The sequence below is a fragment of the Giraffa tippelskirchi genome, chromosome 12 (assembly GCF_054371585.1).
Source record: "Giraffa tippelskirchi isolate mGirTip1 chromosome 12, T2T-mGirTip1v1.2.pri, whole genome shotgun sequence".
In the NCBI taxonomy this organism is placed as follows: Eukaryota; Metazoa; Chordata; class Mammalia; order Artiodactyla; family Giraffidae; genus Giraffa; species Giraffa tippelskirchi.
In genome coordinates this window covers 2,205,690-2,221,345 of record NC_137286.1, presented here as the reverse complement: position 1 = coordinate 2,221,345, position 15,656 = coordinate 2,205,690, and positions in this window count along the sequence as shown.

The window sequence follows — 15,656 nt, the reverse complement described above, 5'->3', positions numbered from 1 at the left end:
TTTCAGAAGAACAACTGTGATCGCTTTCACAGCATATGTTTCTCCAAAAACCTAGAGAAGATGATGTTTAAAAGAAAAATTTCCCTCTGTGCAGTATGAACAAGTTACCATTGCCCTGGAAACCGTCCCTGAAACACCCTCTGCCAGCAGTTCTTGCTCAGTGAGTGAGGCTTGGAGACCGTGGGATCCGTGGAGCTCGTGTGGCCTCCGTGAGCAGCACCGGGGACGCTGGGGGGCACGTCTGTGAGGCACTGCCTCCTGGTCCAGCTCAGGCAAGAGGGGCAGTAGGCATAGGAAGGGCTTGGCGCGCAGGGCCCAGAACTTTGCTCTTTTAGGTTTTGTTGTTGGAGTGGGTTTTATTACTAATTTGCTGTGAAATCCTGTAGACAGTTCAGCAGCCCTTTAAGTAGGGAGGAAAGTGGTAGCTTTGAAGGGAGCGATGTGAAGAGCATGGCATGCCTTGCAGGTGTTCTGATGGTGCACAGGTGAGTCCAGGTGGGACCGTCCCCCAGCGGAGAACCCGGGTGTCCCCGCCAGTCCATGAGGAGGCCAGAGTCTAGCAGCTTTGTGAATTGGTCTTGGTTTGCCTCTTGAGAGAACAGAGCCCAGCCATAGGTGACAGGAAATCTGGGCCTTACTTGTGTCCCCAAGGAAGGGAGCTTACCGGGTGAGGAGGGCATGTGGAAAATGGGTTTTGCTGGGAGAGTCTGAGACTTTTCTTCAGTTTGGGCCAGACTCTCAGGATGCTGAGAGTGCAGGGGTGGCCCTAGGGCCCAGGACAGATAGTAGACGGGGCCTTTTGAGGAAGCCTGTGTGAACTCAAAAGTGAACGTCCTCTGCCAGGAAGGGAGCCACTGGCCACCGTGGGGCCTCTGCCTGTTCCTTGCCACGGTGGGGTCAGTGCAGCCAGGAGGGCCCGGGCGGAGCAGGTTCCGGACCGGAGTCCCTCCCCGTGGTCCTCCGAACCCTGTTTAAACGTGGATCGGGCAGCATGCCCTTGAGGTGTATGCCTTGGACCTGGGTGGCCTGTTTCCAGATTCCAGCTTCTTAACCTCAGCTCTCCTCCCCAGAAAGTTGGCATGTTTAAGGTGTCTCACGCTGGGATGCTGGCCGGGTCCCCCGGATGGCATGTGCAGAGCAGGGCTCCTGGCAGCCATCGGGAGGTCAGCAGCTCTCCAGGCGCAGGTCCTGTTAGGTGGGAACACAAGCGAGTCCTCTTCTCTCCCCTCCCGGCTTGCCCAGAGCACAGAAGTCCCTGAACAGCGCACTCTGGCGCTCAGGAGGGGACTCTGCCCTGCCCGCAGAGACTTCATGAAGACATTCCCCCCGTGTCTGAAGCATAGGGTTCTGGGCTCAGAGCCTGCTGTGAGGAAGGTGGACAGGCCTGTGCCAGTGTGCCCAGAGGACAGAGAGAAGTGGTGGGCCAGGTGCGAGCACCGGACAGGAGGCCGAGGGCGCCTCGCCTCCTCTGAGCTCGAGTCTCCTCCTCCACCAACGGTGGCCACTCCCAGGCCTGCCGGCCCGGCTCAGCCCTCAGTGATCACTGTCCCTGCTTCTGCCACCCTAACAGCCAATAGCATTTACAGATTTCTCTTATCTCTTGTCTCTTTGCTGTTACTAGACTGTAAGCCCCACTTTTTTTTTCCTTCCTGTAACCCAAGGACCTAGCATGGTGCCTGGTACTTAGTACAAAAGAGGTATTCATTGGCAACAGTGATGGGGCACAGGCCCCAGGGTCTGGAACACACAAGGCAGCTGTTCTGAGTCTCCCCCTGAGCCGCCTCTCCCCTGTCAGCTCAGGCTGAGACAGGCTGACACAGGCCGCAGCTGCAGGGAGCTGTGTTTGGTCCGGAGAAGGCCCGTCCTGCTTGATCTTCAGCAACTCTCTGGGCCCTTCCTGTGTTGCAGAAGAGGACCGGCGGTGGGGTAAGCGTGGAGCCCATGGTCCCGGTTGGGCCGGAGCTCTTTGCTCTTCACCCACCTGCCTGTACTGATGCCTGTGTGGTGTCATTCAGCCCAGACCATGCAAGTTCCTGCAGACGCCCAGGAGGAGGCCACCTGGTGAGACATCAGCCATGAGATGTGACACTTTGAGTTGAAACGCTTGGCTGAGCACCTAACTCTGGGCCGGGCCGTGAAGAGTCGCATTTGGGTTTCAGTAGCTTGAAAGAGGAGCAGCCTGAGGCTCACCAGCATGTGAGGTGTGTTCAGTCAGGAGGTTAGTCAGGATTCACTTGGGTCAACTCTGATTAGCAGTGGCCCCCACCATTACTGCTGTTTAGAGGTGGCCCCCAGCATTAACTCTGATTAGCAGTGGCCGCCACCGGTTACCTCTGACTGCTTAGTCACAAGCCGGAGCCTCCCGCAGAGCAGAGTCACCTTGGGGTGGAGGTTAGACCAGACACTTGCCGAGACGACCCAGTCTCTCAGGGTGACGGCAGGGGACACTGGGGCCGTATTGGCAGCTCTGATGCCGTCAGCGCTGGTTTGGTTGCCTTGTGGGTGTTTTTGTGGCTGTGTGACGGGGCCGAGTGGTTACATCCTCGGAGGTTCTCGTGTCCTCCCCAGCTCCCTGGGACTCGTTCCTGCGGTTTCTGACTCTGATACACAGAGGCCCTCGTGGGGGCGTCACCCAGGGAAAAGCCGGCGGAGCGTCCCTCCCCAGCCTGCGCCATGCCTCCTTCCTGCCCCCCCCCGCCCGCCCCCTTAGAAGGGAAGCCTGCAGCTGCTCATCAGGGACTGCTCCTGCTCTAGGTGCCTCCGGTGCCCGGGTCTGCGGCCAGTTCCGGCAGCTGCTGCGTTTTCCTGCTGTGTCGCCGCTTCCTCCACTGCCCTGGCGCGCGCTCCTCTCCTCCGCAGCTTTATGCTCAAGGCTCAAGTGTTTGAAGATCAACATTGTCTTCCTTCCCTGAGCGTCACCGCTCCGAGTGACACTGTCCGAGTCCTTTCCCAGTGTTTCAGGACAAGATGGGAAGACTCGCTCACTGTCTCTGCGTTTGTATGTCCACTTAGCGATGCTCGCACCAGGGGGTTCAGGGTGGGGCAGCTGCTCTCAGAGGGCCCTGTGCTGAGTTCTGGGGCTCCAAAAATAAGGTGACAGCCGTGTTCTCTAGAAGCGTCCCTCACAGGAAGAGGGACACAAGCACAGCCGTGAAGCCCGGCATGGCCAGCGCTGCGTGAAGGAACGCCGGGCTCAGGGCTGAGCAGGAAGCCCGGTCCGGATGGAGGAGGCAGGTGGAGACAAAGGAACAACCGGCAGCCCCAGGTTGCCCAGTGGAAGGGAGGGAGTAAGTAGCCTGTGCCAAGGCAGGCACGGAGGACTCACTGCGTCTCCGAGTCGTGGTGGGGCGAGGGTCAGGGCAGCAGTGGGCTCAGCGCCACTGGCCAGGCTGTCCGGGCACCCTCCTAGTGAAGCGCGTCCCAGACACTGCGCCTCTCTTTTGCTGAGGGGACTCGGGTTCAACACTTCTTAGGGAGTGACTTGGCAGGCTTTGGGGCACAGTTCTGCCTCCAGACCAAATCAGACCCTGCTGCCCTGGGCAGCCAGGTGCTGGGCACCAGAGAGGAAGTATCTGGTGTGGCCCATGTGGTCCTCCTGCTCTTTCCGGAGCGAGGGCTACACTGGCTGCCTGTCCCTCTCGGGAGGGCGCTGCCAGCGGGCGTGGGTAGGTGTGAATACATTCCCACACAGGCATGCTCTGCATGGAAGGAAGCCGGGAAGTGGGAGCATATGCACTCCTGTTCCTCCGTGTGGCACCAGGAGAACTTGGTAGAGGGGCCCCTGGGAGGCGTGTCCTGACACCAGAGCTGCAGCCCACTCCACCAGCCCCAGACACACCCCAGTCCCTGAAGGACCGTGTGCTGGTCCCTCCTCTGTCGGCCTTCAGCATCCAGCTCCACTGGCACCTGCTGCCTCCCATCTTTGGTGCCCTCTCCTTCAGCCGGGCTGGCTTCTCGGCAGCCCCAATGCCCTGGGTCCCTGGGTCCTCTCCCCTCCTTCTCTGAGCTCTGGAGACTGAGATAAGGCATGGGCTTATCTCATGGCTTAGCCTGTGAGTAGAGGGTGGGAGTTGTGTTATCCTGAAAGATCCTGCCGGACATCCTCTTGTCTTGACCTCGCTCAGGATGTAGGGCGTGTTTTGCTGGGTTGAGTTTCCTTGAAGTATTAATGAATTGAACCAAAACACTGGAATAGGACTGAAGGGGCAAAGTTGTGTTAGCGTCTCTCCTTGAAGCTGGAGAATGGAGGAAAGACGTCAGCATCTGCATCCTCCTCCCTAGTCTTGAGGAAGGAGGAGGGGGCAGGACCCTGCCCCCCCGCTCAAAGCGTTTCCGCTCTGAGACAGACACTGCCCTGGTGCCATGACTGTTGGTGTCACATACAAGTGGCCCCTGTCAAACAGTCAACAGTTTGAAGTGTGGATGAGTATGGACCACCTTTATTATACTATCTTGAAATTGTGATTCTGTTTGAAGTGTTGGGCAGTTGATGGGTCGAAAGTATTGACAAAACTAGACTTTTTACTCCAGTGGAAACTTGATAGCTTTATTTCCTAAATGGTAAATTTATAAAATAACCAGGACATGTATTAACACAGACCATCTGTACCAGACATAGGAGCAGCCCAGTTTGGGTGGGGTGGGATGAATGAGGAAAGACCTGAAGCTTGACTCCATAGCCAGCGTCGGATAGCCAGCGTCGGATAACATGCACGGAGAAGGACGGGTGAGGGCCAAGGTCCTTCTTTTCTGTTCAATGAGAAAGCAGGTTTATTCAGGGACATACTATTAAAAAGCAGAGACATCCCTTGCCAACAACGGTCCATATAGGCAAAGCTATGATTTTTTCAGTAGTCATATACAGATGCGAGAGCCTTCCATAAAGAAGGCTGAGTGCTGAAGAATTGATGCTTTCAAATTGTGGTGCTGGAGAAGACTCTTGAAAGTCCCTTGGACAGCAAGGAGATCAAACCAGTCAATCCCAAAGGAAATAAACCCTGTATATCCATTGGAAGGACTGATGCTGAAGCTGAAACTCCAATAATTTGGCCGCCTGATGCAAAGATCTGACTCGTTGGAAAAGACCCAAGTGCTGGGAAAGACGGAAGGCAGGAGGAGAAGGGGGCAACAGGATGAGATGGTTGGATGGCATCACCAACTCAATGGACATGAGTTTGAGCACACTCCGGGAGTTGGTTATGGACAGGGAAGCCTGACATGCTGCAGTCCATGAGGTTGCAAAGAACTGGGCTCAACTTAGTGTCTGAACAACACCACCACATTCCATAGACCAAGTGTGGGCCATCTCAGAAGGTGAGAGAGACCCCAAGGTATAAGGATGTCAGTTTTTATAGGGATGGGTAATTTCATATGCTAATGAGTAGGAGTATTCCAGCTATTTTGGGGAAGGAGCAGGGGTTTCCAGGAATTGGACCACTGCCCGCTTTTTAACTTTTACGAGATCTGCTTTGGAAGTATGGTGCCTGTGGGTGTGTCACTTTCTGATGTGTTACAGTGAGCTTATACTGAGGCTCAAAGCCTCGAGGAAGTCCACTTGTCCACCATCTTGGACCTAGATGGTTCTAGTCCGTTGATGGCATGTTCTTGGGCTGCGTCATTCTTTTAAAGGTTGTGCCAGGCCCCCTCCCTGACTAATTCACCCCTCAGAGATTTACTCCCACATTCTTATGGGAAGCAGAGGGACAACAGTCCCATCTGTAGCTGCTTCTGGGCTGAGTAGGGTCATCGACCCTGCCTGTCAGGGAGTGAAAATCCCTGGATGCCTGATGTAGAGGCCCAGGGGCAGGACAGCTCCTTGTTTGGGCTTCAGTCCTCACACAGCCATTATCTTGATGTAGAATTGTTACAACTGCTTCCATAGCCTTCCTATTTTTGAAGATGAAGCATTTTTGTAACTGCATCAGGGTACTATAAAGGTCTATAAACGACAGAAGACTTAAAAGGCACAGTTAAACATCTGATTACAGTGTAATTGATAAAGAAGCTTAGTCACTGATATGACACACAGCATTTTAAGGTAACAACTAGAGCTCTAGCATTATACCAGGACGTGTTTCTGCATTAATAACATCCATACAATATATTTTTTAAATTTAAGAATTTTTTATTGGGGTAGAGTTGCCTTACGATGTTGTACTACAAAGTGAGTTAGCTGTATGTATACATATATCTCCTCCCTCCCACGCCCCATATAGTATATTTTTAAGTAGGATTATGACTCATGTGATAATGCTCACCATGTAATTTAACCTGCTAAATAATAATAGTTAAATATTTCTCTCTGAGATGTCTCAGGGTCCCTCTGAAGCATCCCAAAGTTAGCTGAAGTCAGAAAGTTTCAAAATACTTGATCAAATAAGATCTCTCACTGCTGAAACCGTTTACCTCAGATTGGGATTTGAACCCATGTGGCTGGGACTCAAAACCAGCCAAAACCCTGTTTGGGACTCAAACCCACATGGCTGGTACTCAAACTCAGCCAGGACTCTGCTTGAGACTCAAACCCACATGGCTGGGACTCAAACCCAGCCAAAACCCACAGTACCTGGTTTGAGGACTTAATGAAGCTCAGGTTCTTGATGTCTCATCACAAAGAATTCAGTGAGACAGAGTGATAGGTAAGAAGTGGATTTGTTCAGACTCAGAGAGAAGTACACTCCACAGACAGAGTGTGGACCGTGGCAGAGGGTGAGCGTGGCTGCGAAATGTGGTTAGTTTGTATAGGCTGGGTGATTTCATATGCTAATGAGTGGGAAGATTATTCCAACTGTTTGGGGGAAGGGCAGAGATTTCCAGCATTTGGGCCACAGCCCACTCAGTTCAGTTCAGTGGCTCAGTCATATACAACTCTGCGACCCATGGACTGCAGCACGCCAGGCTCCCAGAGCCTACTCAAACTCATGTCCATTGAGTCCATGATGCCATCCAACCATCTCATCCTCTGTCGTCCCCTTCTCCTCCCTGATGCCTTCAATCTTTCCCAGCATCAGGGTCTTTTCCAGTGAGTCAGTTCTTCGCATCAGGTGGCCGAAGTATTGGAGTTTCAGCTTTAGCATCAGTCTTTCCAATGAATATTCTGGACTGATTTCCTTTAGGATGGACTGGTTGGATCTTCTTGCAGTCCAATAGACTTTCAAGAGTCTTCTCCAACACCACAGTTCAAAAGCATCAATTCTTAGGTGCTCAGCTTTCTTTATGGTCCAACTCTCACATCCATACATGACTATTGGAAGAACCATAGCTTTGACTAGAGGGACCTTTGTTGGCAAAGTAATCTCTCTGCTTTTTAGTATGTTGTCTAGGTTGGCCATAGCTTTTCTTCCAAGGAGCAAGCATTTTTTTTAATTTCATGGCTGCAGTCACCATATGCAGTGATTTTGGAGCCCAGAAAATAAAGTCTGTTTCCATTGTTTCCCATCTATTTGCCATGAAGTGATGGGCCTCGATCCCATGATCTTAGTTTTCTGAATGTTGAGTTCTAAGCCAGCTTTTTCACTCTCTTCTTTCACTTTCATCAAGAGGCTCTTTAGTTCTTCTTTCTCCCATAAGGGTGGTATCATCTGCATATCTGAGATTATTGATATTTCACATGATGTACTCTGTATATAAGGTAAATAAGCAGGGTGACAATATACAACCTTGTCGTATTCCTTTCCCAATTTGGAACCAGTCAGTTGTTCCACACCTGGTTCTAACTGTTGCTTCTTGACCAGCATACAGATTTCTCAGGAGGCAGGTAAGATGGTCTGGTATTCCCATCTCCTAAGAATTTTCCACAGTTTGTTATGATCCACACAGTCAGAGACTTGGCATATCAATAAAGCAGAAGTAGATGTTTTTCTGGAACCGCCCACTCCTTGGTCCTTTAACAGGGCCTTGGAACTGCCATGGCACCTCTGGGTGTGTCATTTCACTGGTTGGTTGAGGTCTAGTCTTGTCTAGTCTTGGTCCTTTTTGATTCTAATCGGTTTATGTTGTGTCCTTGGGTGATGTCATTCTTTCAAAAGGTGTGCCCTGCCACTTTCCCTCCTGTTAAACTATGAGACAGTATTTATTTGCTTCACTGGTAGCTCAGACAGTAAAGAATCTGCTTGCAATTCAGGCAACCTGGGTTCAGTCCCTGGGTTGGGAAGATCCCCTGGAGAAGGAAATGGCGACCCACTCCAGTATTCTTGCCTGGAGAATTCCATGGACAGAGGAGCCTGGTAGACTACAATCCATGGGGTCACAGAGTTGGACAGGACTGAGTGACCAACATTTAAAGTTACAAGAGATCTCAAAAGCAAATACAGATGAGTTACACAATCTGTTATCAGAGGCCTTCCAGGACTCCCCTGGTGGTCCCGTGGCTAGGATTCTGCACTTCCAGTGTTGGGGGCAGGGATTCTGTCCCTGGTCAGAAGGTAAAAGGCATTCCAGGGAGACTTTGTTCCCTTTTAACAGAAAGAAAAACCAAATTCAGGTGTTACTTTACCTCACTCCCAACATAGTAAATAATACTAGTTAGATATTTCTCTCTGGGATACCTCAGGGGCTCTCCCAAAATCCATTTACCCAGCTAAACTCAGTCCAATCGTAGAAAATCCCGATTGTACATAACTCTTTGTAGCATTTTTTCATTCCTCACACCTCCTTTTACTGAAAACACATGCTTTTCCTTGAAAGTTTTTTCCATGTTGAGTTATTTTTCTTGCTGACACATCAGCAATAGATACAAGGTCTAGTAAACCATGGTACATAACATTGATGACATCAATTTAGTACTAAATATTTTCCAGATGATGTGAAACTGAAGTTCATTGTGGCCAGATTATTTTGTGAGTATTTATATAAGCGCTTAATTTTCTTTAAGTCAATTTTACAAATTAATGTTTGGCAGTACCTTAACATCTACAAGACATATATAGATACATTTGAACAGGGAAACACAGAGACCTCGTAGTTCCTGTTCTAAAATTTCAGCCATGAGTCAGGTACAGCAGTATAAACCCATTAGTCTGCAAAAGATGTTGGATTAAAATTGAGTTTCTGGCAGATGGAACAAATCAAGCTTATTTGTCTCACTGGCTAAACCCTTTCTACTAATATTTATGGAAAATGCTTAAGATTTTTATTTGTCCTTGACAAGTTCCAAATTGTTACTAATTTGTTTAAATTTGGCTATGTGGGTTATTAGTTGCAGCACATGGGATCTTTTGTTGGCACACGCAGACTCTAGTTTTGGTGTGGGGGCTTAGTTTTTCCGTGGCTTGTCAGATCTTAGTTCTCTGACCAGGGATCAGACCTGCATCCCCTGCTTTGCAAGGCAGATTCTGGACCACTGGACCATCAGGAAAGTCCCTGTTCCAAATTATTTACTCCCTTTTTCAAAATTTGCATTCTATTATTTTTAACGAAACAAAGATGAATATTTTTAATGATAAAAGGTACAATTCACAGAGAAGATAGACATCATAAACCATTAGACACGTAACAACGAGGAAACAAAAATAGATACAGCAAAAATCATTTCAATCTTATATCCTACACAAATATATTTAAAATGTTGTATCTTGTTCCTTGTTACTGGATGTCCAAAGGACATTTAGAAAACCTGGCAAAAAGATAAATATTACTTATTTTCAAAAAATAGAATTTTTTTTGGTGATAAACATATACATATATTATTTTTGAAATTATTTTCCATTGTAGGTTATTACAAGATATTGGGGCTTCCCTGGTAGCTCAGCTGGTAAAGAATCTGCCTGCAATGCGGGAGACCTGGGTTCAATTCCCTGGGTTAGGAAGATCCCCTGGAGGAGAGCATGGCAACCCACTCGAGTGGATTGGATTGTGTTGGAGAATCCCCATGGACAGAGGAGCCTGGTGGGATACAGACCATGGGGTCACAGAGAGTCGGACACGACTGAGCGACTAAGCACGGAGCAAGATGCTGGCTGGAGTTCCCTGCTGCACAGTAAACCTGTGCTGCGTGTGCCGTGTCTGTTTTTTTAAATCTGAAAGTGAAAGTGAGAGTCGCTCAGTCGTGTTCAACTTGTTGTGACCCCTTGGACTGTAGCCCTAACAAAAATTCTCCAGGCTAGAATACTGGAGTGGGTTGCCTTTCCCTTCTCCAGGGGATCTTCCCAACACAGGGACTGAACCCAGGTCTCTCGCTTTGCAGGCAGATTCTTTACCAGCTGAGCCACAAGGGCATTCTATTCATACTAAGTCAAACAAGTGATTCCACTTTTTTGTATTTTAAAAAGATGGCAGAGATAAGAGTTCCTGGAGAAAACCAGGTAGGACATTTGTATCTCAAAGACACAGGCAAGCTCCTCCCAGGATGACTTTGTTTCCCCTTTCTTTAATCTTAATACTTTTTTAAGATCAATAGGCAAGGTTTTGGGAGTGGTAAAAGGATTGGTTCCAATGCAGTGTTGCTCTTTACACCTTGCTTCTGTCACCAGTCCCATCCACAACTGGGTGTTGTTTTTGCTTTGGCTCCATCTCTTCATTCTTCCTAGAGTGATTTCTCCACTGATCTCCAGTAGCATATTGGGCACCTACCGACCTGGGGAGTTCCTCTTTCGGTGTCCTATCTTTTTGCCTTTTCATACTGTTCATGGGGTTCTCAAGGCAAGAAGACTGAAGTGGTTTGCCATTCCCTTCCCCAGTGGACCACATTCTGTCAGAACCCTCCACCATGACCCATCCGTCTTGGATGGCCCCACACAGCATGCCTTAGTTTCATTGAGTTAGACAAGGCTGTGGTCCGTGTGATCAGATTGGCTAGTTGTCTGAGATTATAGTTTCAGTGTGTCTGCCCTCTGATGCCCTCTCTCAATGCCTACTGTCTTACTTGGGTTTCTCTTACCTTGGATATGGGCTATCTCTTCACGGCTGCTCCAGCAAATCGCAGCCGCTGCTCCTTACCTTGGACGTGGGGTAGCTCCTCTCGGCCGCCACCCCTGACCTTGGACGTGGAATAAACTGGGAAATTCTGAAAGAGATGGGAACACCAGACCACCTGACCTGCCTCTTGAGAAACCTGTGTGCAGGTCAGGAAGCAACAGTTAGAACTGGACATGGAACAACAGACTGGTGCCAAATAGGAAAAGGAATACGTCAAGGCTATATATTGTCACTCTGCTTATTTAACTTATATGCAGAGTACATCATGAGAAACGCTGGGCTGGAGGAAGCACAAGCTGGAATCAAGATTGCCAGGAGAAATATCAATAACGTCAGATATACAGATGACACCACCCTTACTGCAGAAAGTGAAGAAGAATTAAAGAGCCTCTTGATGAAAGTGAAAGAGGAGAGTGAAAAAGTTGGCTTAAAGCTCAACATTCAGAAAACTAAGATCATGGCATCTGGTCCCATCACTTCATGGCAAATAGATGGGGAAACAGGCTGACACTATTTTTCTGGGCTCTAAAATCACTGCAGATGGTGACTGCAGCCATGAAATTAAAAGACGCTTACTCCTTGGAAGGAAAGTTATGACCAACCTAGACAGAATATTGAAAAGCAGAGACATTACTTTGCCAACAAAGGTGTGTCTAGTCAAGGCTATGGTTTTTCCAGTAGTCCTGTATGGATGTGAGAAAGAAAGCTGAGTGCGGAAGAATTGATGCTTTTGAACTGTGGTGTTGGAGAAGACTCTTGAGAGTCCTTTGCACTGCAAGGAGATCCAACCAGTCCATCCTAAAGGAAATCAGTCCTGAATATTCACTGGAAGGACTGATGCTGAAGCTGAAACTCCCAATACTTTGGCCACCTGATGTGAAGAGCTGACTCATTTGAAAAGGCCTTGATGCTGGGAAAGATTGAGGGCAGGAGGAGAAGGGGACGACAGAGGATGAGATGGTTGGATGGCATCACCGGCTCAATGGACATGGGTTTGGGTGGACTCCAAGAGTTGGTGATGGACAGGGAAGCCTGGTGTGCTGTGGTTCATGGGATCGCACGACTGAGCAACTGAACTGAAGTGAGCTGAAAAGGATTGGTGGGTTTTGGATTACTTGTAGAGCCACACCTCTAGTTCTGTGAAGATCTGACTTGTAAAACAAGGACAATTTTTTTTTCTTTCTGTTTTAAAAAGAATTAGTTGACTACCTCAATGATATTGAGAGACTGACACACCCGTTCACGCATGTTGGAATGTTTTACTTTTCCTCATTTAACTTAGGGGAGAAGCCTTCCCCCCAAATTCCTGTCAGGTACAGTTAGTCAGACCATCGGCCTCCCATTTTGGTAATCTATTTACAGTTTTGTATGGCCCTCAGTCTGGCCTTTGATGTAAGGAGGCTTGTCTGTAGCCCCGTGGAATCCCATTTTTAAGGGTACCGGGACAGTTTTTTGCCGGACTTGTTCCTTGTTTCCATTCGTATCCTGTGGCTTGAGTTTCATAAGCACGTGGAGTGGAAGCGTTCATGGCACTGCAGTGTCTGGATCTGTCCACTCGAAGGCAAAGTGGTGTTGAGAGTCTGGGTGCGGAAGAAAGCCACCTTTCCTTCCAGCGCTGTGAACCAGGTCAGCAGCCCATAATCTGACGACTTGGCTGGGGTGGAACGGAGACCTCTCACTTGGGACTGAGCATGCTCCTCCCCCCACTAGGAATAACTTTTTCTTGGTGGGTACCTTTTCTTTGAGCGTCTCCAAACTACCGTTCCCTGGAATTCAGTGAGCAAGTCCATCTCCCAGCAAGCGGGCAGTGCACTCAGGCATGAGCAGCACTTGGTTTGGGGCTTCCCGTCAGTCCCCATCATCTTACAGAACTGGGAAGGAGGTCAGTCAGCCCCCTTATCTACTCAGAAAACTTTCTACCAGCCATCTCAAGGCTTACCTGAGGCTTCTCCAGGTGTTCTTTGGGAGACAGGGAGGCCCTGGGCCCTGTCAGCCTTTGGTCCTCTCAGCTATCATTGGTTTGAGAGCCCTGATACCCCTTCAGGACTGGCGATGGTCACGCTTCCAGTGGCCCTCTTGTTCACACTTAAAACATGTTTTCTCAGTGAGACAGTGGCTCTGATCCAGGCCTCCTGGGTCCTATCCTCAGCATGGGTCTTCACAAGGATGCATATACCTGAGATGGTGCTGAGGTTAAGGCTGCTGCCCGTGATTAGGCTTTTTCATGTTGTCCGTGAATCCTTTTTGTCTCTTCTCCCCCATAAAGAAAAAGAGAAATAGTCAGGTCCAGTTCTTCGCAACCCCATGGACTGTAGCCCGCCAGTCTCCTCGGGCCATGGAATTCTCTGGGCAAGAATACTGGAGTGGGTTGCCATTCCCTTCTCCAGGGGATCTACCCAACCCAGGGATGGAACCCACATCTGCTTTGCAGGCAGATTCTTTACCATCTGAGCCACTAGGGTAGCCCCTTCTTCGCTATCTATACTGTTAAATATCCCAAAGGCCATATCCATGAGCTTATTTATAGGAGTCTGGAGTCTCCAGCTCCCCAGATGGGACATTAGGGGTAAATGGTCTGGAAGACTGTCACCCCTTCAGAATTGGGATATCCCCAGTTAGGAGCTCCCAGTTGTGGACCTCAGGAAGGTTGACTCATAAGGGGATCATCTAAAACATCGTGCTCCTGTGGGGGGACGGGTGTGAGCCAGGCACACCAAGCGGTTCTCTAGACTCGGATTTTGGAATAGGGTCTTGCTTCCCTGATAGTTGGTAAAGAATCCGCCTGCAATGCAGGAGACCCCAGTTCAATTCCTGGGTCGGGAAGATCTGCTGGAGAAGGGATATACTACCCACTCCAGTGTTCTGGCCTGGAGAATTCTATAGACTGTATAGTCCATGGGATTGCAGAGTCCAACAGGACTGAGTGACTTTGATTTTCATTTGAATATTTAGATGAATGGGTCTCCCCGCCCCATTTGCCTTTTCTTTTACAAAATAAGACCAGCTACAAGATGGTATTGTAATTTAATGACCCAATATTTTTTGCCCTATCCTGTCTAAATTTTCCCCAATTAGCTAATATGCTTCCTAGCAGGAGTCCATCTGAATGCTTGCAGTTGCTCCCGTGTTTTATTGGGATGGCTTGACAGGGGTCTCATGGGTCCTGGCATTCTCCCAGTGTCAACAACGGGGTCCCTGTGAGCACCTAAAGTCTGCCAGGTTGGTTAGCCTAAGGAGGCCCCTTGGATTAGTCAAGAAAAGGATCAAGCGCCAGTCAGGGGAACAAGCAACCAGAGTTGAGGCCTAAATCCTTCCAGCCGGAGGGAGGAGACCTAACTAAAGTTTGTCCCTGAAACAACAGAAAGACAAACTGAGCCCAAGGGCAGGGCTGGAGTGCCTAAGGCGGCGATGCCCCCGGAGGCAAGAGCTCCCCTCAGCGCTGAGTGAGGAGACAAGCCTCAGGGCTCCCACCAACCAGCACACCTTGGAGCGTTTATTTTAAACCACTCAAAAAAAAATTGTTTCAGCTATTTATATAAGGAATACATGTTGACTGTAGAAAATCTGGAAAAGAAAGTATAAAGAAGGAAGTCACCTGTTACCCCGCCACCCACAGCCGACTACTGTTCTCCGGGAATTTTCCATCCGTGATCTGTGTGGGATCCCACAAGGACAAGCTGTTTTATAACCTGCTTTTACACTTCTGCTGTTTTAAGCGTGTCGCCGGCTCACCAAGTTCTCCACGCCCGCGTGGTGCCACATCGAGGGAGGGAGGTGGCCCAGTTTTGTAGCCAACCCTTTATTGTTGGAGTTCTGAGCAGCTCTGCCCTCTTGTGAGGGATGGCATTTCTGCGGGGCAGTGGTTCTTGAAGGGGCTGAGGGCGATCTGGGCCCCCAGGGGACAACACTTGGCAGTGCCTAGAGAGAGATTTTCTTTCCTTGTCCCGAGCAGGGTGAGTGAGACTGCTGGCATCGAGAGGCGGGAGGCAGCGAGCACCCCCTCCTCCCGCCCGCTGTTGGCGGCCCCGTGGGGAGGGGGCGTCCTGGCCAAGCCCTGGCTGCACTGCAGGTGCACGGCGCTCTAGTGCTCCTGGGCGACTTCCACTCCAGATGCGGAGTGAAGACAAGTGTGTATTGTTGTATGGCTGGGCATTTCTTAGACTTCCCACGTTTGACCGTAGTTTCAAGGGATACTAAAATCGCCCGGTGTAAAGGTCTCTTGAATCCAGAGGAAAGGAGGCGAGGTGGTAGGGACTCAGGCTGAAGGGTCCACGGACGGCTGAGCGGAAGTGCTCTCGCTGCTGTATCGGCAGCTATGTCTGTTCCAAAAATAGTGCAGCTTACAAGTTCTGCGCTCAGTAGAAAGGGAGAAAAGGAGTGGCCGAGGAAGCAGCAGTGGGTTTGAGTCAGGGTAGCTCTGAGCCTGCGGAAGACACTTCTCCTTACAGGGTCCCAGGGAGCTTGACCCAGTTCCTGAGGGCCCCAGTGTGGTGTGTGCCCCACCCCAGCTGCGGGCAAGAGGGTGAGGCTCCGAGGGTGTTGACTTTACTGTCTCCTAAGAAATCCTGCTCTGAGCCCTGCCCACCCCGCCTTCCTGGTGACACGCCCGCACAGGGTGACTTGAAGTTCCAGCTCCTTTGGTGTGGTCACTGCTAGTTCAGGCCGCATTCCATCGGACAGTGTAGGTGGCGAAGGTGTTGGACATTCTCTTTACTGGGAAGCGACATGCCTGCCAGGCCAGG